This window comes from Ranitomeya imitator, chromosome 2 (assembly GCF_032444005.1).
Source record: "Ranitomeya imitator isolate aRanImi1 chromosome 2, aRanImi1.pri, whole genome shotgun sequence".
NCBI lineage: Eukaryota > Metazoa > Chordata > Amphibia > Anura > Dendrobatidae > Ranitomeya > Ranitomeya imitator.
In genome coordinates, this window is record NC_091283.1 from 468,008,289 (window position 1) to 468,035,030 (window position 26,742).

Consider the following 26,742-nt stretch of genomic DNA (forward strand, 5'->3'; position numbering starts at 1 on the left):
CAGACTAAGTAACCACCATTTTGGCCATTTTACTACATTTGTGTCAATTTTCAAAAAAACTGGATTTGCTAGAATCTGGCTTTAACAGAAAATTCTCACAATCTGCCGAGAAAAACGCAATATAAATGTAGATAAATCTCATTCACATTGCCTCTACTGTAATATGTAGAGGATTTTCTACAATACAAAAGTGCTGTGGAAAATGTGCTGTGCATTCGTAACGTGGGAACATAACCCCTAGACTTTTACATGTCAGTACACAAACATAGGTTCTGACTTTGTCAAGGAATGAACCCACGATAAGTGGGCTTGCAACAGCTGGAGAGTCACAGGTTGGTCTCGTAATGCTCAAAAAAGGATGAAATGCTCTGAATTTCCCAGAAGATGGCACTACTAGACAATGTATATTTTTGTTTATATACAGATTTCAAATACCAATGATTTTCTGGACCCTATGGATGTCAGGAAATTTTATTAAAGGGCTGGACCACTACTTTTTTTACTGATGACCTCTCCTTACGGTAGGTAATAAATATCAGATTAGTTAGGCTCTGACACCAAGCACTGAGTCCCACCAATCAGCTGTTCTTAGTGCCAATGGTGGGGAGATAGTGGTGGGTACTACAGATCCAGTGAATCCGCAGTACCTGGCAGCGGACACTACACAGTTGTCGAGGTTGTGCTGTTCAGCTCTGTAACTGATAACATTCAGTCCGTGGTGGCACTGAGAACAGCTGATTGGTGGAGGTACCATGTGTTGGAGCCACACCAATGTGATATTTATTGCCTACCCTAAGGAGAGGTCATCAATATGAAAGTAGTGGACCAGCCCTTTAAGCATTTTTTGTGCTGCGTCAATGCTATGTGGTCACCTGTCCGGTCATTCTGGTTTTGGACAGTCCTGTCTGGTTTCCTGAGGCGTAATCAGCTTTAGTCAACTTAGGTGATGCAATGCCGAGAGAGGTAATAACAGCGAAACATAGCTACATAGTCCTGCAGCAGTTTACTTCTTCAAGATACCTTTACGTGTGAGCAGGGAGGACATTTCTGTTTATAGGAAGCTTTTAGGAGATCCTGATTTCTCCTAATGACAGGGGTGTTGCTCGGGTCCTAAGTATCTGGGACACAGGCTCTGTGTTGTATTTACACCAAAAGAAGTATAATGTACTGAACCAAAATCTCAATCTCAAAGGTTCAAATCAAGAAGAAAGATTTTCCCTTATACAAACCTTATATCCAAAATATACAAAAACAGGAAACTTAAAATGTTTTCCAGGTTTGCAGTAAATGTTATTAAACCTAAGATAAAAACCAAATGAGCAAATACCCTACAGTAATAAATAGCAATAGTGCATGAAAGTAATATACGGTACCACGTCAAGGCGACCCTATTCGGAAGGTTTACATAGCTCACCATGGCTCAGTGTCCAATAGTCGGGGCTTCTGTCCTGCTCAGCCCTTAATCACATCTACGTCATTTGACATATCATGATCAGCAGACTGTATCACATGATAGGCTTAGATATAGAGGATCAGCAGACAGTATAACATGATTGTATAACCTATACTCCCTGAGAAAGCTCGTATGAAACACACGTTGTAGTGTGGGGTTGTAGGAGCACAGAAACATGAACCTGGGTCAGTAACCTATTTTGTATTTGACAGGGTGGGAGGGGGAGTATTTAGTCAGCCACCATTTGTGCAAGTTCTCCCACTTTAAAAGATGAGAGAGGCCTGTAATTGACATCATAGGTAGACCACAACTATGAGAGTCAAAATGAGAAAACAAATCCAGAAAATCACCTTGTCTTATTTGGCAAGATTTATTTTGCAAATTATGGTGGAAAATAAGTATTTGGTCATTAACAAAAGTTAATCTCAATATTTTGTTTATAAATCCTTTGTTGGCAATGACACAGGTCAAATATTTCCTGTAAGTCTTCACAAGGTTGGCACACACTGTTGGTGGTATGTTGGCCCATTCTTCCATGCAGATCTCCTCTAGAGCAGTGATGTTTTGGGCCTATGGCTGGCAACATTTATTTTGCAAATTATGGTGGAAAATAAGTATTTGGTCATCTAAAAACATGCAAGATTTCTGGCTCTCACAGACCTGTAACTTCTTCTTTAAGAGGCTCCTCTGTCCTCCACTCATTACCTGTAGTAATGGCACCTGTTTGAACTTAGATACAGTGGATCAGCAGACAATATCACACAAGAAGCTTAGATACAGCGGATCAGCAGACAATATTACGCAATAGCTTAGATACAGGAGATCAGCAGACAATATCACACAATAGCTTAGATGCAGGAGATCAGCAGACAGTATCACACAATAGCTTAGATGCAGGAGATCAGCAGACAGTATCACACATTAAGCTTAGATACAGCGGATCATCAGACAGTACCACATGATAGGCTTAGACACAGCGCATCAGCAGACAATCTCTCACAATAAGCTTAGATACAGCGGATCAGCAGACACTACCACATGATAGGCTTTGATACAGCTGCTCAGTAGACAGTACCACATGATAGTCTTGGATACAGCGGCTCAGCAGACAGTACAACATTGCGGGTGCAATAACCAGTACACATGTATGCTGGAAACTGTATTCCAAAGTCAGAGAATCACCAGGCGTCATACGTATCTTTACTTATTTTTAACTGTCTGTTTATCACGCAAAACCAATTTGCAATATTAAGTGGAGGATAACGAATTCCGTGCATACAAGACCCCTTGTGTTTAGTGCAACTTTGTGTCTTTGTCTTAGGGCAACTAGAATTGTTGCATTATGCAAGCAGATTACATGGAGTTATTTTAGATCAAAAACACATTTGAAAGGGCAAAACTAGCAAAGCGCAGATTTACCATGTTTTCATGAATTTGGAAAGACGTTACTATTCCATGGCTCCAAACTGATACAGAACACTTAACTAAAAAGAATACACTAAGGGTAATTTAACACTTTGAGTGTTTGTTGCTATTTTTTAAAGTAATTTTTACTTTTATTTTTTACCCTTTCATTTAAATGGGTAGAAAACACTGCAAAAACGCTGAAAGAATTGCCATGCTGCGTCTTGATAAAAATGCAGCAGGGCTCAAGACACGTGCGTAAAAAAAAATGAAGCGTGTGCACGAGATTTCAGAAATCTCATTGATTATGCTGGTACAGTAAAATGCTACTTTGTATTTTACGCACCAAACATGCTGCATAAAATCCGCAGCAAAAACACTACGTGCGAACGTACTCTTAGCAACTTAGAAAGTGGTTGGAATTCGAGATGAGCAAAGTCCCTTGGTCTGGGATGCAATTCTGCCCTTTATGGACCAAGGCAGTGTGTGCATCTACAACGCTCTGTCCACCATCCTTGGTGCCGCCTTTGCCGCTTACTAGGACCCCAAAATACAACAAAATGCCATCCATGTAATGACGAGGATGACCAAGCTGAGAGGCGCTTCCACTCGGAATTAACGAAGACCCAGAGTAGTGGATGGATAGAAATGTTAATTTTACAGCCAAAATGCGTTGTGTTTATTTTATGCTATTTTAGAGTTTTTTCAAATTAAAATTTCTATGCATCCACTACTCTGGATCCTTGTTAATTCCTAGCGGTAACCCATGTAATGACGTCACATTGGCCTAATGGGAGGATGATGGACAGAGGATTGAACGCCAAGACTGCCACTGAGGACTGTATTGGAATGGACTGTCATCTAGAATGGTATATCATTACAGAATCCATTATAGAATCATCCAATGATGCTCTGTTCTACGCATATGACCCCTGCAGCTAATCACAATCCTCAGTGGAAAACAGGAAAATGGTGGTCAACGCTTCCCCGTGCCAGCAAAGACCACAAGCATGGTGTGAACTGGATCCATAGGCGAAAGGGTGACAGTACATAAGTATGCTAGATTTTCATTCATGCCCCTCGGTAACGTTTTTAATTAGACCAGACAGCCCCTTTAAGAGAAATCACTTGACAGAACTGATAAAACGAAAATAATAATTTTACAGAATATAAGAGGTACTGAGATCATATAATCTATTTGTTAGATTTTTTTCAGAAGCCGTAAATAGAAACTCTGTCTGAGAATAGAAAGTCATGATAGAAGAAGCTGAAGCTATAAACAGTTTATAGAAAACAAGTTATTAATAATTTATCACAAAGTGAAGATTTATACAGAATAACTCATCTCTATTTACAGCCGAGGCTAATAATAGAAAGGGCTGATACGGTAATTACTAGGAGGAGGCGCCATGTCAGAAGCTTTATGCCAGAAATCCTCATATCCCTCCTGTCTGCAGAATACAGTGACTATGGGTGGGCCTACACTAGCCGAATGCCGCCGACTGGCTACATGTTAGCTGATCGGCGGTCGTTTGCCTGTTTAGACAGGCAGACCGTACTTCCAATGCGCACAGAACGATCGGTAATTGATCATTCTGAACGTTTACACTGTCATTGTTCTCGGCAGCACACATCCTGTTTGCACTGCAAGCTTAAGGGTATGTGCACACGTAGAAGAGGTCCACTGCAGATTTTTCCTGCAGCGGATTTCATAAATCCGCAGTGGAAAACCGCTGCGGATTTTTCGCGGATTTACCGCGTTTTTTTCTGCGGTTTTCACTGCGGTTTTACAACTGCGGATTTCTATTGGAGCAGTTGTAAAACTGCTGCGGAATCTGCAGAAAGTGACATGCTGCGGAATGTAAACCTCTGCGTTTCCGCGTGGTTTATTCCACAGCATGTGCACAGCGTTTTTGGTTTCCCATAGGTTTACATTGTACTGTAAACTCATGGGAAACTGCTGTGGATCCGCAGCTGCGGAAACGCTGCGGATCCGCAGCAAAATCCGCATCGTGTGCACATACCCTATAAATCATTTCACCCGACAAGCAAGAATTTTGCACTGTCAACAGCCCACCTGTTTACACCGCCCAGTTATCGGGAAATGTTTTCTCGACAATCAGCCAATGTAATTGATGCTGACCTAAAATGACAACAAAGGGCAAAATACCGTACAAGTTATTTTACAAGTAAATTGGTCAATCATAGGTGTTAAAACACACAACTAAGAGCAGGTGCAGACAAGCGTATGCAACAAAACATAGGTTCACACTCTGACCAATGTTAGTCTATGGGGCCGTGCACATCAGATTTTTGACTCGGATGATGTTGGTCTCAAAAAAAAAAAAAATAGCTGCGTGTTTGAGTTTGATCTGATATTTGGATTGCACTTGGATATGCAAGTTAATGAGTCTGTGGAAACCATCAGAGTGCACACGGATGGCATCTGAGTGCAGTCCAATTTCCACAGAAAGGAGAAGATAGAGACATTTTTCTCCATCTTCTCCTCATCCGAGAATCAGACGAAAATCAGAGAATCAGAGAAAATGCTATCGTGTGACCCTAGCCTAAAAGTGCCCATACCACAGTAGCGGTTACTCAACTTGCTGAGCCAAGCTGCATATGTTCCCATTGGGGACAGGGAAGTAAGCAGTTTTTAGACTTCCTTGAGAACAAAATGATCAGGCATTGAAATTCAACATGTCCAATTCTTTTTATCTCCCAAAATCTTCTGTTGGGGGAGTGGTCAAGAAACTCGAATACATATGATTCAAGAAACTTTAGTCTTTTGTGGATGGGCATCTTAATGGTATGTTCACACAAAGTTTTTATTTCATATGGATTTTGAAGCAAATCCAACTTCAAAATCCACAAACACTTCAAATGTTCTATAAATAATTAGCCTTCCTATTGATTTCAATGGCATATACAAACTGCGGTACAGTTTTTTTTGTGAGTCTTTATCCGCCAATATTTTTTAAACTAAGCAGAAGGAAAAAGAAGACTTTACTTATTTTTTACTATGGGGCTAAGGAATTACAAACAGGTAGTTACTAACTACCTGCCTGGTGTGCCTGGCAATTATCTATCCTTCCTCAGGTGGTGACTCTCCTATTTCATCTCACATCAACGGAGCAGCTTCTCTTCCACTCTGCTAATGGGTTGTCACTGCCTATGTCATGCTGATTGACTGCTGACTTACTGCAGTTAGGCAACAGGTAGCGGCTGTCAATCAGCATGATATCAGCAGTAATGCCTGGTCGACAATGCAGAGCATAAGAGAGGAAGCTGCTCTGCCAACATGACATCCCCAGAAGCTGTAGACTAATCAGCAGGAACATCCATAAACGCTCTGAGCTGGAAGAGCTAGTAGTTCTTAGCCCCATAGGTAAAAAAAAAAAAGTATTGGATAACCCTTTTAACGCTGTCATGTCAAAAGACTGCAGAAAAAAATAATATGTAGAAAAGAAACACTTCAAAACTACATCAGAAAATTCTTCAAAAACTTAATCAGATCTCATAACCTCATCAAACCACATGGATTTTTGACAAGGACTTTTCTTGAAAACCATATTGAATTTTTTTTTTTTTTAAACTTAGTGTCAACATACCCTTTGTCATGGGTTTACCGCAACAGAGAGGAGCAAGAAGAACACAGCGTCTGATTTCTCCTTCTCCTGCACGGATTAGAAGCTCCCCGCCTTCGTATTAAGCGGTGTAAATTTATATTAGCAGTGCAGGGGTTAATCTGCTCAGTTGAGAGCTCCTTAAGGCTTTCCTGCATTAAAACTCTCAACTGTGCACTGTTTGCCACTCCCATTTCCTATATAAACTGGGTCCTGGCTAGCACTCATTGTCAGAGTTAGCTTATGCTGCATGACTGGAGGTTGTTGGTGGTTATTGAAGAAAGAGGTTGTTGAGGCTCAGGGGGATGCCCCTGGTGCCTGTCCGTTAGGTAAACTGTTTGTGCCAGTGAATCTCCGTCTGAGAGTTCTTAGTGAACATCATGATTCGGTCATGGTTGGAAATTCTGGTAATAAAACCACCACAGATTTTTTTACTCTGCGTTTTTGGTGGTCAGGTGTACATCTGGATGTCTGTGCGCATCCTAACACCTATCATACTCTTCCGACTAGACCTTGGACTCATTTATCAGTTGATTTTATCACTAATGTACTTGTGTCGGTAGGTATTACTGTAATTTTGGTGGTGGTGGACAGATTCAGTAAAATGTCACCACTCTGTTGTCGGGTGTGGTGAAATTAAAATCTCCGCTTGGGCCTGTTTTATCATATCATGCACATGACTAGAGGGTGTGAGTCTGATTATAGCGTAACAAAATTGTTGGCGTATACAACAACTTCAGGCTTATGCTGTGGAGGGACTGTACACCCATATCATTTTTGAGCAGACGACACTTTAGGTAAACGCCATTGGTGGTTTTTCTGAAGCATCTTCTTTGACGTCTTATTTGTCATTATTACGGCGTCTTTGCAGTCGACATCTTTCTTTTCCTTCATATTTTATATTAAATATATTTATACTTATATTTAAAAGAAGTTTTCTGACCTCGGGGTACAAGTCTGCAGAGATTTTCAAACATGCGATCACATGCCGACTAGACATGCATGGTCTCGCTCAATGCAAGTGTACTGAATGAAGCCGGACACGTCTAGTCAGAATGTGGCTGGAAGGATGCAAATCGCAGTACGCGCTATGGTGATTCACAAGTCTGCACTTTCAAACAGTGACTGCAGATTTGTACCAAAAGGCAGAATAACTCCTTTAAAATAGTGGTGGTTTCCAAGCTGAGGCTGCCTGAGGACTGGACCCGGTCAATTCTTTTAGCCCCTTCATGGCTTTCGAAGCAGTTAAAAGAAGTTATGAAAAACATTGCTGTGATTATGTTCATTATTTTTTATCTTTATAGGGCGCATCTGGTGATCGTCCCAAGCAACCAGATTGTCTTGTGTGTGTGTGAACTCATGCTGTCACTCCAAATTGCAAACTTTGTGATCCATTCAGGAAATATGACTCTTTTGTGGACGTCACCTTTACTATGTTTATGTAATGTAGACAAGAGAATTAGCGTAGAGTAAATTATCTAAGCTTATTTTTAGCTGGAGCAAAACAGATGCCAAAGGACAAAGAATTAGTTCCAGGGAACAAGTTAACTTTGTGCAGACAAGAAAAGAACAAAAAAGCTAGAAGCCTCCATTGTAGATTCTTCCAGGAAAAATAAAAAAGACAACCACCAATCTTAAGTATCTATAATCTGTTGGGTGATGAACGTGTCCGTCATGTGCCGGATCGGGTGCGCTGATGTGATTTCTATTTGTAACATAAATTAGGATGCAGATGTGAGCAAAGTTCTTTGGTGTGAATACCTCTCTATTGCTGACTGTTTGATTTGCAACAAATTCATGAAATGACTTGTGACTTTTTTCAAGTTTTTTTTTGTCAGTTTACTGATTTTTACATTTTTACATCAATGTGGCTTTTCTAGATGTTTTAGACTGATTCATGAACTGCCACTTTTTCAAACAGTTGTAAAATTTGCCGCAACTCTCTGCTCCAGTCCCCTGCAGTGGTTCTATAAACACCAGTTAAAATGTCAAATTTTTGAGACATTTTACAACCTGCACAACTTTTTTCTCTAAACATTCACAAAAATAGTTAACGGCTGGAAAAAAAAAAACTATTTTTGGATTTGGTAAAAAAAAATTCAAGAATCGTGTGCATCATTTTGATGGTCTGGCACAAAAAAGTCAGCAAAAACCCCAAGTCAAAAAAGAAAAGTGGCTTAAAAAGTGCACACGCTGCGGATTCCATTGCGGAATTTTCCGCAGCGGATTTGCTAAATCCGCAGTGAAAAACCGCTGCAGTTTTTACTGCGGATTTACCGCGGGTTTTTTTGCGGTTTCCTCTGCGGGTTTTCACCTGCAGATTTCTATTGCAACAGGGACAAACCCGCAGCGGAATCCGCAGAAAGAATTGACATGCTGCAGAAAATAAACCGCTGCGTTTCCGCACGTTTTTTTCCGCAGCATGTGCACTGCAGATTTCATTTCCCATTGCTTTACATGGTACTGTAAATGCATGGGAAACTGCTGCGGATCCGCAGCTGCGGAAACGCTGCGGATCCGCAGCAAAATCCGCAGCGTGTGCACATACCCTTAAACAGGATCCGTCAACAGATTTCACAATTCAAGCTGTTTATCTTATTAAATAGATAATAATAATTATTATTATTATTATTATTATTATTATTATTATTATTATTTTTAAGCAACTTTTTTAGATCTCTTAGACCTGATGATACTGGTTAATTTACTGTGAAAATCTATGTCAGATTGGCTGTATAATTCAAAAGCATTATGCAGCCATTCTGCCATGAATTTTGAAAGAAGGTACAGCAGCCATCTCAGTTCCATGTAGTAATTTATGCTAGTCATTTATGCAGTTTGTATTGGGTAATCTCATGACAGATACTCTTTAAATACAGTTCAGATGCTGTGAAAAAGGACTTGTTTTATAAAGTATGTTCACATTGAGTCTTTTTGTGGAATTTCTGCTCTGGAAACTTTTGAGAGTTTGAGGAGTTTTGAATTTTTGAGGAAGATTTGGGCTACGTGCCCACGTTGCGGATTCGTGTGCGGATTTTTCCGCACTGTTTTTGAAAAATCCGCAGGTAAAACGCACTCCAGATTATCCGCGGATTTACCTGCGGAATGACATTCTGACCAAATTGTGAAATGTAGAGATAAGTAGAAAAAATTCCAGCTTCGGGCAACAATTCAAAAAAATATGAAAATCCTTTATTAAAGACACTTTAAAATTCCAACTATAGACTCAACTATGTGTCAGTCACAAATTCTAATAATGTTCAATGATGCTTCTACTTATACCATATGCTTGTTTCTAATCCAGTTACTTGTTTTTATGGTTTAACCAGGAATCTCATTCAGGAGGGTTTGGCACTGGGCAAATTAAATAAGAAACAGTTTGAAAGATCCTGTTACATCAATTAGGCTACGTTCACACTAGCGTTATGCGCCGCTGCGTCAGCGACGCACGCAAAAACGCACCAAAACGCACGCAAAAACGCTGCGTTTTGCGACGCATGCGTTGTTTTTTGCCGAAATTCGGACGCAAGAAAAATGCAACTTGTTGCGTTTTCTTGGTCCGACGCTTGCGGCAAAAAAGACGCATGCGTCGCACAACGCAACAAACAAAAACGCATGCGTCCCCCAAGTTAAATATAGGGGCGCATGACGCATGCGTCGCTGCTGCGTCGCCCGACGCAAACCCGACGCAAACTAGCATAACGCTAGTGTGAACGTTACCTCATACACACTTCCTAAAATTCACAAAAGTGCAAACCCTCCTCCAATGAGGAATTAGCGGAATAGGTTCAGCAAATGAGCACATGGGAGAATGGTTAGATTCGCTTCTCCAGCCTTTGGTACAAAGCACACCTGGATATATTAAAGATTCCTTGGATAGTTTGGAACAATTTTCAAACAAAAAATGGTCTAATTGATAACTTCACGTTTATTATATACACCATGTAATCCTTTTTTTGACTCCATATTTTAATATGGTAGATTTATTGATGATTTATTATTTATTTGGAAAGGTGAGGTGACAATTATTCCCCATTGAATCTACTACATAATTGTCTAAGGGTCACTTCCGTTTGTCTGTCTGTCCAGGATATTCATTGGTCGCGGCCTCTGTCTGTGATGGAAATCCAAGTCACTGATTGGTCTCGCCAGCTGCCTGTTATGGCTGCCGTGACCAATCAGCGACGGCCACAGTCCGATTAGTCCCTCCCTACTCCCCTGCAGTCAGTGCCCGACGCCCGCTCCATACTCCCCGCAGTCAGTGCCCGGCGCCCGCTCCATACTCCCCGCAGTCAGCGCCCGCTCCATACTCCCCTCCGGTCACTGCTCACGCAGGGTTAATGCCAGTGGTAACGGACCGCGTTATGCCGCGGTTAACTCACTCTGTTACCGCCGCTATTAACCCTGTGTGACCAAGTTTTACTATTGATGCTGCCTATGCAGCATCAATAGTAAAAAGATCTAATGTTAAAAATAATGAAAAAACAAAAAACCTGCTATTCTCACCTTCGGTAGTCCAATGATGCGCTCGCGCCTGCCGCCAGCTTCCGGTCCCAGAGATGCATTGCGAAATTACCCAGAAGATTTAGCGGTCTCGCGAGACCGCTAAGTGATCTGGGTAATTTCGCAATGCATCCTGGGAATGCACGATGGCGGCAACCGCGCGCATCGCCAGAGGTTTGCTGGATCTACGCTGGATCCCGCCGGGTGAGTATATAACTATTTTTTATTTTAATTATTTTTTTAACAGGGATATGGTGCCCACACTTCTAAATACTATGTGGGCTGTGTTAGATACCTCGTAGCTGCTATATACTACCTGGCCAGTGTTAGATACTATGTGGGCTGTGTTCTATACTGCGTGGGCTGTGCTATATATTACGTGGCCACTGTTAGATACTATGTGGGCTGTGCTATATATTATGTGGGCTGTGTTATATATTACGTGGCCAGTGTTACATATTACGTGGGCTGTGTTATATACTGCGTGGCTGCTGTATACTGCGTGGCTGCTATATACTGTGTGGGCTGTGTTATATACTACATGGGCTGTGTTATTTACTGCGTGGCCTATATTAACGCATTGGATATTCTACAATATGTATGTATGTATATAGCATCCACATGGTATATACCACAGGCCACGTAGTACTCCTATATACTACGTGGCCTGTGTTATATACTATGTGGCTGCTATATACATACATACATATTCTAGAATACCCGATGCGTTAGAATCGGGCCTCCATCTAGTAGATTACATAAATAATAACAAATTTGGTTTGAAATTCATTCACTCATTTTTTGGATTCCACCACTATTAATTTTCTGAATCTGCGGTTTACTTGCTTGTTGGGTTCCTATATTTCTTCTGCCATGTACAGAAAACCCATAGCTGGAAATACTATCAGCCATGCATATAGCAGTCTCCCTAAGCACGTTATTAAGTCCTCTCTGGTGGGCGAATTTATCAGAGTGCGCAGAAACGGCAGTGTCGATTCTGTTTGTTCCAAAGAATTAACAGATTTGGAGACTAGACTTGTAGACAGGGGATATTCAGGATGGATGTTGAAACATGCCTTTAATATTACTAAAAACAAAGATAGGTCACTATTGATTCAATACAATCGGAAAAAAAAAATTTCTCACACCAATGCTGGCTCACCTGAATCTGTTTTATAATGGCAATATAGTTCTCAATTTTCTATTATAAAACGAATAATCAATAAATATTTGCCATTACTACAGGAGAATGCCATCTTATATTCTATTTTGCAATCTGGGTGCAATATTGTTGCAAAACAAGCTCCTTCTTTAGGTAATGTTTTTATCACTTAGTTTTTTAAATCTGTCCAAACATAGGAGAACGTGGCTTAATCAAAAAGATTTTTTTCGTTGTGGAGCAAAACGCTGTAAGACTTGCAGTTTTGCTAGTCCCTGTAAGACCTTTTCTAATTTTGATAATACTCAAGCTCATATAATCAAACGATTTATTAATTGTTATACCAAGAATATCATTTATTGTATACAATGCACTTCATGCTATTTGAATTACATTGGTTGCACCATTTGCAGTATGAAAATAATTAATCAGCATTTAAATGATATTTCCAACACTAATAACTTTACCAACAGGAGTATATCCTCTGCGTCAAAACATTTCATCTTGCATCAACAGCGACAGATGACCTGCGTATGGGTCTTTGGTATTGAAAAAGTGAGGGATCCGCCGAGAGGTGGTGACATGAAGAGGTTACTTCTCAATAGAGAAGCATTTTGGATCTTCAACTTAGGAACTAGATCACCTGAAAGTCTCAACTTGCGCCGTGATATTATTAGGTTTCTTTTTGTGCTGTAAATATTTTGTTTATGTTCAAGTGTCTTAATCCATGCATGTAATTTTTGTGCAATTATTAATTCTTTGTACTTTTTTTTTGTGTTTTCTCATCTGTTTATTGTATTGCTCATTTATGCAGCTCTATATCATCTGATTTTCTTTCTTTTTTTTTTTCTTGTCCAATGAGCATCATTTACTGGGTACTTGAAATTGAAGAGAAAGATTTCCCATCAGGCCTTGAGGAAGAACGCTGTTTGCGCTCGAAACGCCTCATCATGTTGTTCCCTGTCCCCCGCAATGTGCCATGGAATTTTAATGTGTCTTTAACCCCTTCACCCAAGCCTGTTTTCACCTTCCTGACCAGACCAATTTTTACAATTCTGACCACTGTCACTTTATGAGGTCATAACTCTAGAATGCTTCAATAGATCCCACTGATTCTAAGAATATTTTCTCGCGACATATTGAATTCACAATACTGGTAAAAATTTCTTTGATATGACTTTTATTTGTAAAAAAAAAAAAAAAAAAAAAAAAAAAATCGGGAATTTGGCGAACATTTTGAAAATTTCACAACTTTCAAACTTTTAATTGTTATGCCCTTAAATCAGAGAGTCATATCGCACAAAATAGCTAATAAATAACATTTCGCACATGTCTGCTTTACATCAGCACAATTTTTGAAACATAATTTTTTAATCAGTGATTTCTCATTTTTAAAACAATATTTGCAAAACCATTTTTTAGGGACCACCTCACATTTGCAGTGACTTTGAGGTGCCTATATGACAGAAAATACCCAAAAGTGACACCATTCTAAAAACTACACCCATCAAGGTGCTCAAAACCACATTCAAGAGGGTTATTAACCCTTCAGGTGCTTCACAGGCATTTTTGGAATGTGGAAGAAAAAAAATAAACATTTACTTTTATTTCACAAAAATTTTCCTTTAGACCTAATTTTTTTATTCGCAAGGGTAACAGGAGAAAATGGACCATACAATTTGTTGTGCAATTTATTCTGAGCATTCTGATACCCCATCTGTGGGGGAAATCTATTGTTTGGGCGCATGGCAGGGCTCGGAAGGGAAGGAGCACCATTTCACTTTTTAAATGTAAAATTTGCTGCCATAATAAGCGGATGTCATGTCATGTTTGGAGAGTCCCTGATGTGCCTAAACAGTGGAAAACCACCACAAGTGACACCATTTTGGAAACTAGAAACCTTTGGGAACTTATCTAGATATGTATTGAGCACCTTGAACCCACAGGTTCACAGAGGGTATTTCACAAAAATTTATAACGTTAAGCAGTGAGAATAAAAAATAATCACATATTTCCCGCAAAAGTCTTTTTTAGCTCCAAATTTTGTATTTTCACAACGGTAACAGGTAAAAATGGACTCCAAAAATTGTTTTGCAATTTGTCCTTATTTACCGATATCCCATATGTGGTCGAAAACTACTTTTGAGGCACAGTGCAAAGCTCAGAAAGGAAGTAGCGCATATTATAGTGCAGATTTTGCTGCACTGGTTTGAGGGTGCCAAGTCATATTGGCAGAGACCCTGAGGTGCCAAAACAGCAGAAGCCCCCATAAATAACCCCATTTTACAAACTAAACCTCTCAATGAATTCATCTAGCGATGCAGTCAGGGCAGTATTTAGAGTTTCTACTGCCCTAGGCACTTTTAGTGATGCCTCCCCCTTTGGTGAGGCTGACACTATCGGCAGTCACTTTGTAAAAAATCGCTGATGTGAAAGTCGCCTTTTCCAGCAGATCCGGCAGTTTTTCTGCATCTGCCACGTAACGGATAACTTACGGCAACACTGAGCTCGGCCTCATTCATTCCCTATGGGATTTGTGGCACTTGCCGCGATCTGGCAAATGCGGTATCATACCTCCCAACTTTTGAAGAAGGGAAAGAGGGACAAACTTTGCGGCGCTATGTGCGCCACAGCAAATTTTAGGCCATGCCGCTGACCACACCTATTTCACAACTAGTCACACCCATATCCACGTCCCAACCACACCCATTTAGCACTGCTGATCACACTGTTTCATAAACAATAATTCTAAACAAAAAAATATGGCCACACAGTGCTCCATACTGTATAACGACCCCACATGATGCTCAATACTGTATAATGCCCCCACATGATGCTGCGTACAGTACAATGGCCACACATGATGCTCCATACTGTATAATGGCCACAGTGCTCCATACTGTATAATAGCCCCACATGATGCTCCATACTGTATAATGGCCACACAGTGCTCTATACTGTATAATGGCCACACATGATGCTCAATACTGTATAATGGCCACACATGATGCTTCATACTGTATAATGGCCACACAGTGCTCCATACTGTATAATGATCACACAGTGCTCTATACTGTATAATGACCACACAGTGTTCCATACTGTATAATGACCACACAATTATCAGGATCCTGTCAGCACCGGCGTACTAAACAGGGTGACTCACCCACACTGCAGGAGAGCCCAGGGTCAGATGCCGCAGGGAAAGCTCAGGCAGACGGGACCTGAGCAGCGTGCTGAGTATGACAGAAAGCAGAAGGACCTACGATCATGTGACCACAGGGGGCGGAGCTTAGCATCCTGCTGCTGGAGATGAGTGCAGGATTCTACAGGGAACCTGAAGTAGATGAGAGGGGAACTCAGGTCGGACAGGTGGGGGTCATACACGGAGAGAGCGGCGCGGTACAGAAGGGGCGAGCAGAGAATAGTCAGAATGTAAGCAACGAGTCATACACGGAGATAGCAGCGCAGTACAGGAGGGACAGGCAGAACTCTAAACGGGGACAGAACCAGATCATAACCAGACAAGCATAAAGTAGCACAGGCACAAAGCACAGGCACAACAGGGTCACACACACTAGGCCAAGGGTCAGAGTATAAGTGATGAGGAATGAGCAAACAATGAGGCTATAAGAAGCCTCCCAGAATCCATAGTGAGGCCGTCCAGATTAACCTCTGAATTGCCTAATCCCACAAACTATGCAGATCATGACAACAATGCTCCAATACTGTATAATGGCCACACATGATGCTCAATACTGTATAATGGCCACACATGATGCTCCATACTGTATAATGACCCCGCATGATGCTCAATACTGTATAATGGCCACACATGATGCTCCATACTGTATGATGACCCCACATGATGCTCAATAATGTATAATGACCCCCACATGATGCTCCATACTATATAATGGCCACACATGATGCTCCATACTGTATAATGCCCCCCTCCCATCTTGTATGCATGGCTCATCTCCCCCTCCCATCTTGTATTAATGACTCATCCCCCCTCCTGTATGCATGGCTCATCTCCCCCTCCCATCCTGTGTGCATGGCTTATCTCACCCCCCATCCTGTATGCATGGCTCATCTCCCCCCTCCCATCCTGTGTGCATGGCTCATCTCACCCCCCTCCCATCCTGTGTGCATGGCTCAACTCACCCCCCTCCCATCCTGTGTGCATGGCTCATCTCACCCCCCTCCCATCTTGTATGCATGGCTCATCTTCCCCCCTCCTATCCTGTATGCATGACTCATCTCCCCCTCCCATCCTGTATGCATGGCTCATCTCACCCCCCATCCTGTGTGAATGGCTCATCTCACCCCCCATCCTGTGTGCATGGCTCATCTCACCCTCCTCCCATCCTGTATGCAAGGCGCATCACCCCCCATCCTATATGCATGGCTTATCTCACCCCCCCTCCTCCCATCCTGTATGCATGGCTAATCTCACCCCCCTCCTCCCATCCTGTATGCATGGCTCATCTCACCCTCCCACCTTTATGCATGACTCATCTCACCCCCTCCCATCTTGTATGCATGGCTCATCTCCCCCTATCCTGTATGCATGGCTCATCTCACCCCCCCATCCTGTATGCATGGCTCATTTCACACCCTCCCATCCTGTATGCATGGCTCATCTCAGCCCCCTTCCCATCCTGTATGCATGGTTCATCTCCCCTCCCCTCCTGTATGCATGGCTCATCTCTCCCTCCCTGTATGCATGGGTGGCTCATCTTCCCCTCCCTGTATGCATGGGTGGCTCATCTCCCCCCTCCCTGTATGCGTGGCTCATCTCCCTCCCTGTATGCATGGGTGGCTCTTCTCCCCCCTCCCTGTATGCGTGGTTCATCTCCCCCTCCCTGTAGGCATAGGTGGCTTAGGCTCATCTCCCCCCCTCCCTGTATGCATGGCTCATCGGCTCCCAGTTTGCATGGCTCATCTCTTTCCCCTTGGCCCCCTCCATGCATGGCTCATCGGCTTCCCGCCGCTCCCATCTTGTATGACTCATCTCTCCTCTCCCCCCAGGCCCTCTCCATGCATGGCTCATCGGCTCGGCTCCCCACCACTCCCATCTTGTATGGCTCATCTCTCCTCTCCCCCTGGCCCCCTCCATGCATGGCTCATCGGCTCGGCTCCCCGCCGCTTCCATTTTGTATGACTCATCTCTCCTCTCCCCCTCGCCCCCTCCATGCATGGCTCATCGGCTCGGCTCCTCGCCGCTCCCATCTTGTATGGCTCGGCTCCCCGTCCTCCTTCATCCTCGTTCCTCCTCATTCCTCCCCCCGGCCGGGGTCACCTTAAACCCCCCCTCGCGCACCCGCCCGCCCGCTGCCTCCTTGAAGACATCATACAGTATGAGTCATACCTACTCCAGCGATTCCTGGTCTGGTCTCAGCGACTGCAGCTCGTCCTGTGTGAGCGGTCACGTGGTACCGCTCATTAAGGTGATGAATATGGAAGCATATTCATGACCTTAATGAGTGGTACCATGTGACCATTCACGCAGGCAGAAGGTGCTGCATCGGGAGTCGGGACAGAGGTGGAGCTGGAGGATTCCGTTCTGCGTGGTGTGGAAGGTGAGTATGACAGCCAGCCAGGGAGGACGGACTTTATAAGAAAAAACTTGCTCAGGTGCCGCCCCCCGGATCCTGCCGCCCTAGGCACGTGCCCTCAAGTGGCTAGTGGCAAATACGGCCCTGGGTGCAATTATTATATTGACACCACAGGTGTGTCACATAATTTTATATCATTGGGCAGTGAAGAAAAAATAATTTACATTTTACATTTTTACCACCAAAAATGTGTTAGCCCCAAATTTTCATTTTCATATGGGGAAAATGGTAAAAATGGCACCAAAATGTATCCAACAATTTCTGCTTAGCCATACAGAGAGACTCGGGAGGGACAGAGCGCTATTTGCCTCCTGGCGCGCATATGTTCCTAGAATAGTTTGCGGACTCCATATAGAGAGCCCCTAAGTAATAGAAAAGCAGAATCCCACCTCAAGTGACCCCATTTTGTATCTACAGGTGTGGTGACAATTTTGACTCCATGGGAGTTTTCTAGAAACAGGCAGCAGTGGATGTTGCTTGCTAAGTGAAAATTGCAAACTGCCGTTGTAGTGACCAGTACATTATGCCCAGCTCATGTTTCTGGAGACATGCACCTGTAAGTTAGGCAGGCTCTCATCACTACAGAAACACCAAACGTGTGGGCGCTATATGTGGTTTAGGCACACTGGGGCTCAGAATGAAGGGGGGCATTTGGATTTCAGAGCGGAGAATTTGCTGAACTTCTTTTGGGGGCGAGGAGCGATTTAGCTTTTCCAGAGCCTTTGTGCTACCAGTAACGTGGAAGCCCCCTATATTTCCATTAACAAATGACGGACCTGAATGAGGGCTTGCTTTTTTTGCGGATTGAGTTGAAGCTTTTATTGGGAACATTTTACATAACGTTTGGGATCACATTTATCCGCCGCTCTACACTGAGCACTTACATTGAGGTTTCCATCTATATCTCCGAGTGACGTGATTCAGATGAAACCTTGAATGGATCCATTCATTATAATGAGGCAGCAGTTACTCTGGACTCTGCCTGGCCTCTGTTCAGCGGTGCCCTTCTTTTCAGAAGTGCACAAAACTGTGGCTGACAGCACTATTATACAATCCTAAAAAGATGGACACCACCGGATCACAGGTCAGACGGCATCCACAGTCAGAATGAAAAAATCAACGGCATGTGAAGAGTTGGTTTTAGTTACTTTTTACGCTGTTCCTCTTGCTTTATTATCCAGGTTGGTGTGATTACAGTGATACCAGATTTATATCGGGTTTTTATGTTTGGCTGCTGTCACACACTAAAAGACGCTTTTTATTGCGAAAACTAGTTTTTCCATCACCAAATTTTAAGAGCTACAATTTTCCCATATTTCGGCCGACAGTCATGTTATGGCTTGTTTTGCAGAGCAAGCTGATGTTCTTATTGATACCATTTTCGGGCACATGACATTTTTTGATCGCTTTCTATTCCGATTTATGGGAGACAAAATGAGCAAAAACCAGCAATTCAGGAATTGCTTTTTTTATATTGTTCCACATGTGGTAAAATTGGTAAGGCAGCCTTATTCATCGGGTCAGTACGATTAGAGCTATTTCCAATTTATATCTTTTTTATGTTTTGATGCTTTTGCACAATAAAAAATATTTTACAGAAAAAATTATTATTTTTGCATTACTTTATTCAGAGAGATATAACTTTTTTATTTTTCTGCTGATTGAGCTGTAAACCAGCTTATTTTTTGAAGGACAAAATGATGTTTTCAGCTGTTCCATTTTTATTTACATTTGTCTTTTTGATCGCGTTTTATAACACTTTTTGTTCGGCGGTATCATGATAAAGTATTGTTTTTTTGCCTAGTTTATTATTTATTTTTATTACGTTGAGCATGGAAGAGGTTAAGTAGTTGGACAATTTTATAGAGCAGGTTGGTATGGACGCAGCAATACCAAATATGTGTACTTTTATTGTTTTTTTTATTTACATAAATAATTTATTGGAAAAATATTTGTTTCCTTTTTTCTTTATTTGGAGATTTAAAAAAAAATATATTTACACTTTTTAATCTTTTTTTTAATCTTTTTTACATTGTCCCATCCTGGGATACCACTGTATGGCTTCAGATCGCTGATCTGATACTCTGCACCAGAGGTGTCAAACTGCATTCCTCGAGGGCCGCAAACAGGTCATGTTTTCAGGATTTCCTTGTACTGCACAAGGTGCTGGAATCATTCTGCGCAGGCAATTAAATTATCACCTGTGCAATACAAGGAAATCCTGAAAACATGACCTGTTTGCGGCCCTCGAGGAATGCAGTTTGATACCTCTGCTCTGCACTGGAGAGTATAACATCAGCATCTGACAGGAAGGGAAGGAGGCATGGCAGTGTCTACCCTCATAGCAGGCACTCACAAGCCACCTTCCCTGCAGGATCCCGAAGGACCCCGCGGCCATCTTGCATTGCGTTGTCCTGATGGAGGAGTGCAGGGAGCTTATTCAGTCAGTAATGACAGTGGCATCAGATGAGTTAAATGCCCACGATCGGTGCTTGGACCGATCGTGGCTGTTGCTGCAGGGTGTTAGCTCTCACACAGAGCTGACACCCACACTCGATCATGCGGCACTCAGCGTGAGGCCGCGCAATTGGTGCTCTGTAGTTGTACTGCTGTTTGCGGGAACGCAGCTCCTGCAGAGCAGTATATGTATGGCGCATGTCGAGAAGGGGTTAATAAAGGATTTTCATATTTTTATGGATTGTTGCCTGAAGCTGGAATTTTTTCTACTTGTTAGAAACCACAATACCCTGAGAAAGAATGTAGGATGGAGGTTCTCGGGGAGAAGCTGAATCAAGGCAAGGATGCGTGATAAAGCGTCAGCTCTAACATTCTTGAACCCTGTTCACCTCTTAAAAAATTTCATCAGACCAAAAATTGTTCCATAAAAAAATATTTTTATTCAAATATAATCACAATAATATCACCAAAGACATATATACTTGGAAATCTTTATTAAAAACAAAACAGATAAAAATAAATCATTATAAAAAACATAAAATCTATATATGCATATACATATCTATCTCAAAAAATGAGATTTTAATGGGGATTTGATATTTTAATAATTACACAACCCCTGTATGTGCAGGACAGGGCAGACCCAAACTGATTGGCATAGAACACATATAAAAAATAAAAAATAAAAATTATATTATTAGTGTAAATATAATTTAGCCCGCGGCAAAATAAATTAAAAATATATGATATGTGATCAATTATATAATATATATAAATAATTAATGTGAAAAAGATTTTTTGTGATAAAATAAATATATATATATATCATGTGTGTAACACTAAAAAAATATATTTTTTAATAAAAATAAAGTGCTTATTGGTGCAATAAAATTATATAAATTATATGCAAAACATAATAAATGCAATTGATCAGTGTAAAAAAAACAATTGATCAGTGTAAAAAATCAAACACCAAGGTGTGATTATATTTTAGATCACATATGCTGCCAAATATACAGTGGGGAAAAAAAGTATTTAGTCAGTCAGCAATAGTGCAAGTTCCACCACTTAAAAAGATGAGAGGCGTCTGTAATTTACATCATAGGTAGACCTCAACTATGGGAGACAAACTGAGAAAAAAAAATCCAGAAAATCACATTGTCTGTTTTTTTAACATTTTATTTGCATATTATGGTGGAAAATAAGTATTTGGTCAGAAACAAAATTTCATCTCAATACTTTGTAATATATCCTTTGTTGGCAATGACAGAGGTCAAACGTTTTCTGTAAATCTTCACAAGGTTGCCACACACTGTTGTTGGTATGTTGGCCCATTCCTCCATGCAGATCTCCTCTAGAGCAGTGATGTTTTTGGCTTTTCGCTTGGCAACACGGACTTTCAACTCCCTCCAAAGGTTTTCTATAGGGTTGAGATCTGGAGACTGGCTAGGCCACTCCAAGACCTTGAAATGCTTCTTACGAAGCCACTCCTTCGTTGCCCTGGCGGGGTGCTTTGGATCATTGTCATGTTGAAAGACCCATCCACGTTTCATCTTCAATGCCCTTGCTGACGGAAGGAGGTTTACACTCAAAATCTCACGATACATGGCCCCATTCATTCTTTCATGTACCCGGATCAGTCGTCCTGGCCCCTTTGCAGAGAAACAGCCCCAAAGCATGATGTTTCCACCACCATGCTTTACAGTAGGTATGGTGTTTGATGGATGCAACTCAGTATTCTTTTTCCTCCAAACACGACAAGTTGTGTTTCTACCAAACAGTTCCAGTTTGGTTTCATCAGACCATAGGACATTCTCCCAAAACTCCTCTGGATCATCCAAATGCTCTCTAGCAAACTTCAGACGGGCCCGGACATGTACTGGCTTAAGCAGTGGGACACGTCTGGCACTGCAGGATCTGAGTCCATGGTGGCGTAGTGTGTTACTTATGGTAGGCCTTGTTACATTGGTCCCAGCTCTCTGCAGTTCATTCACTAGGTCCCCCCGCGTGGTTCTGGGATTTTTGCTCACCGTTCTTGTGATCATTCTGACCCCACGGGGTGGGATTTTGCGTGGAGCCCCAGATCGAGGGAGATTATCAGTGGTCTTGTATGTCTTCCTTTTTCTAATTATTGCTCCCACTGTTGATTTCTTCACTCCAAGCTGGTTGGCTATTGCAGATTCAGTCTTCCCAGCCTGGTGCAGGGCTACAATTTTGTTTCAGGTGTCCTTTGACAGCTCTTTGGTCTTCACCATAGTGGAGTTTGGAGTCAGACTGTTTGAGGGTGTGCACAGGTGTCTTTTTATACTGATAACAAGTTTAAACAGGTGCCATTACTACAGGTAATGAGTGGAGGAAAGAGGAGACTCTTGAAGAAGAAGTTACAGGTCTGTGAGAGCCAGAAATCTTGATTGTTTGTTTCTGACCAAATACTTATTTTCCACCATAATATGCAAAAAAATGATAAAAAAAACAGACAATGTGATTTTCTGGATTTTTTTTTCTCAGTTTGTCTCCCATAGTTGAGGTCTACCTATGATGTAAATTACAGACACCTCTCATCTTTTTAAGTGGTGGAACTTGCACTATTGCTGACTGACTAAATACTTTTTTGCCCCACTGTATCTCAACTATAGTGCAGTATAATATACCAACCAGTATAGGGATGCCACTGCCCCGCACACACCACTCCAACGCACGTTTCGCTCACCGCTTCGTCAGGGAGAGTATATTTTTTTTATGTGTTATATGTGTTATATGTGTTCTATGCCAATCAGTTTGGGTCTGCCCTGTCCTGCACATACAGGGGTTGTGTAATTATTAAAATATCAAATCCCCATTAAAATCTCATTTTTTGAGATAGATATGTATATGCATATATAGATTTTATGTTTTTTATAATTATTTATTTTTATCCGTTTTGTTTTTAATAAAGATTTCCAAGTATATATGTTTTTGGTGATATTATTGTGATTATATTTGAATAAAAATCTTTTTTTTTGGAACAATTTTTGGTCTGATGAAATTTTTTAAGAGGTGAATGGTATATATATGTTTTTTCATTGACCACATATAGTTTTTTTCTGGTATCTTTTTCTTATATAGGTTTTTGTTTTGTTTTGTTTTATTCTTGAACCCTGGCCTGAATGTGATAGAGAAATTGAATATAGAAAAAAAATGAGGACCATGTGGCCTGTCTTTGGGTTCAACCTTTAGCAGATTCAATAATATAATCAGTCACAACAGTGACCTGATGAATAGCTCCCTCAAAAAATTGCCTCCATTCTTCAAAAGCTAATTTGATAGCTCACTGTTGTGAATTCTGCTCTTGGGCTCCCTCCGGTGGTTCTGAGTGGTAGTGAGTGCTACCACTCATGAGTGCTGTGGTAGTTGGATCGCAGCATTTATCAGGTGTATCTATTTTTTGCAATTTGGGCTGGGCTATATAGCCCTGCTTGATCCTTTAGTCTGTGCCAGTTGACCATTGTTTTTGGAGGATTCACATCTCTTCTGGTCTCTCCTGTTTGCTGTGCTTTTCTTCAAAGATAAGTCCTGGCTTTGTTTTTGCTGTCCACCTGCTGTGGACCTTATAGTTCTGTGCATTTTCATGTTTTTGTCTTGTCCAGCTTAGTCTGTGAAGGATTTTTTGCAGCCTAGCTATTTCTCTGGAGATGCAGATATACCCTCCATGTCTTTAGTCAGATGTGGTGTTTTGTATTTTCTGTGGTGGATATTACTGTTATGATCTGGTGGCCTTGGAGCAGCATGAGACGTACTCTGGAGAAGGTGGAACCTGTACTGACCGTAAACCCTGAACTTAACAGCGCAACTAGAAGTAGCCGTGGGGGGTACCTAACACTCCCTAGACCCCTCGACACAGCCTAAGATCTAACTACCCCTAAAGACAGAAACAGGAAACCTATCTTGCCTCAGAGAAAATCCCCAAAGGAAATACAGCCCCCCACAAATATTGACTGTGAGAGGAGAGGGAAATAACATACGCAGAAATGAAATCAGGATTTAGCATAGGAGGCCATACTAGCTAAAAAGAAAGAATAGAACAGAGTACTATGCGGTCAGTATTAAAACACTAGAAAATATCCACCACAAAAAATACAAAACACCACATCTGACTAAAGACATGGAGGGTATATCTGCATCTCCAGAGAAATAGCTAGGCTGCAAAAAATCCTTCACAGACTAAGCTGGACAAGACAAAAACATGAAAATGCACCGAACTATAAGGTCCACAGCAGGTGGACAGCAAAAACAAAGCCAGGACTTATCTTTGAAGAAAAGCACAGCAAACAGGAGAGACCAGAAGAGATGTGAATCCTCCAAAAACAATGGTCAACTGGCACAGACTAAAGGATCAAGCAAGGCTATATAGCCCAGCCCAAATTGCAAAAAATAGATACACCTGATAAATGCTGCGATCCAACTACCGCAGCACTACCACTCATAACCACCGGAGGGAGCCCAAGAGCAGAATTCACAACAGCTCGCAATTCCCAACACCATAATTTCTCCTATAGAAAAATGCACATGACTGCACGTTGGTCAGAGTTTGGGGACCTTGAGACAAAACAGCCCCTATTCCGACCTCTGAGACATCCACCTCTGTAGATCGGGTTGGATTAAAACTGAAGAAGAAATTAAACACTTTTCATTTATTAATGGCTCCAATATCATCCGGAAACCAAGCGTTAAGATCAGCACCCTTATCTGTGAGATCAGTATGAAGTTTAACGATCTGCTGAAAAGCCCTAATACATTTTCTATAGTAATTGGCAAATCCTGGAAAACATTTCAATGCTTTACGGTCATGAGGTTGAACACAATCAATTATAGCCTGCACCTTCCCAAAATCCATCTTAAACACTTCAGCAGATACAATTAACCCCAGGAATGATATTTCTTGAACAAAAAAAGTACCATATTCTTCACACTGTAGGACTCACTTTTTCCCCAAAAAATTTGGAGGAAAACGGGTGTTGCATCTTATAGTCTGAATGCAGACTTACTGGGGAGTTGCGGTGGTGGTCGAGAGGGGTCTCTTCCTCAGGAAGCTGGCAATGCTGTGGGCAAGGTGTTGGCGGCGAGCAGATTGGGATCTTGGCCCAGCTGGAGGCTGCCATTTTCCTGAGGCTGTGGGCTTCAGTGAAATGGCCACCGGATGCCACGCGTGAGCAAATTGAGATCTCGGCTGCTTCACTCAACGCACTCTGCCCTGCCTCACCGTTGACACTGGGCCCGCAGCATTACACCGCTGAGATACCCCTTCCTTCCAACAAGGGCCCACAACTTTGCCCCACTTCTGCTGCCGCTGGCTTCCTGTGGAAGGGGCTATGCCTCCTGTGACTCTGCTGCACCACCTCCAGCCACCATGTAAGATACCTTAAATTCGGACAATAAGATGGACCCCCATCTTATAAAAATCTTTTTTTCTTATTTTCCATCCCAAAATTTTGGTTGCGTCCAGTGTGTCTCATAGTCTGAAAACTATGGTACATTTCTCCAATTTAAACAAAGAATTTTCCCTGAGCTTATGTAAGACAAAACAGACATGTAGTGCGAGTCCAATCAAGGTAAACATAGTAACATAGTAACATAGTTATTAAGGTTGAAGGAAGACTTTAAGTCCATCTAGTTCAACCCATAGCCTAACCTAGCATGCCCTAACATGTTGATCCAGAGGAAGGCAAAAAAAACCCATGTGGCAAATAGTAAGCTCCACTTTGGGGAAAAAAATTCCTTCCCGACTCCATATACGGCAATCAGACTAGTTCCCTGGATCAACACTCTATCAAGGAATCTAGTATATATACCCTATAACATTATACTTTTCCAGAAAGGTACCCAGTCCCCTCTTAAATTTAAGTAATGAATCACTCATTACAACATCCTACGGCAGAGAGTTCCATAGTCTCACTGCTTTTACAGTAAAGAATCCGCGTCTGTTATTATGCTTAAACCTTCTTTCCTCCAGACATAGAGGATGCCCCCTTGTCCCTGTCTCAGGTCTATGATTAAAAAGATCAACAGAAAGGTCTTTGTACTGTCCCCTCATATATTTATACATTAAAATAAGATCACCCCTTAGTCTTCACTTTTCCAAACTAAATAGCCCCAAGTGTAATAACCTATCTTGGTATTGCAGACCCCCCAGTCCTCTAATAACCTTGGTCGCTCTTCTCTGCACCCGCTCCAGTTCAGCTATGCCTTTCTTATACACCGGAGACCAGAACTGTGCACAGTATTCTAAGTGTGGTCGAACTAGTGACTTGTATAGAGGTAAAATTATATTCTCCTCATGAGCATCTATGCCTCTTTTAATGCATCCCATTATTTTATTTGCCTTTGTAGCAGCTGCCTGACACTGGCCACTGAATATGAGTTTGTCATCCACCCATACACCCAGGTCTTTTTCATTGACGGTTTTGCCCAGAGTTTTAGAATTAAGCACATAATTATACATCTTATTACTTCTACCCAAGTGCATGACCTTACATTTATCCC

General features: G+C 41.7%; 1 protein-coding gene across 1 annotated transcript in view; it reads right to left on the reverse strand.

Moving 5' to 3' along the window:
- The window catches only part of GNAS (GNAS complex locus), a 325,563-nt gene that overhangs the window by 181,826 nt on the left and 116,995 nt on the right, over positions 1-26,742 (reverse strand). The gene's annotated exons all lie outside the window — the stretch shown is intronic.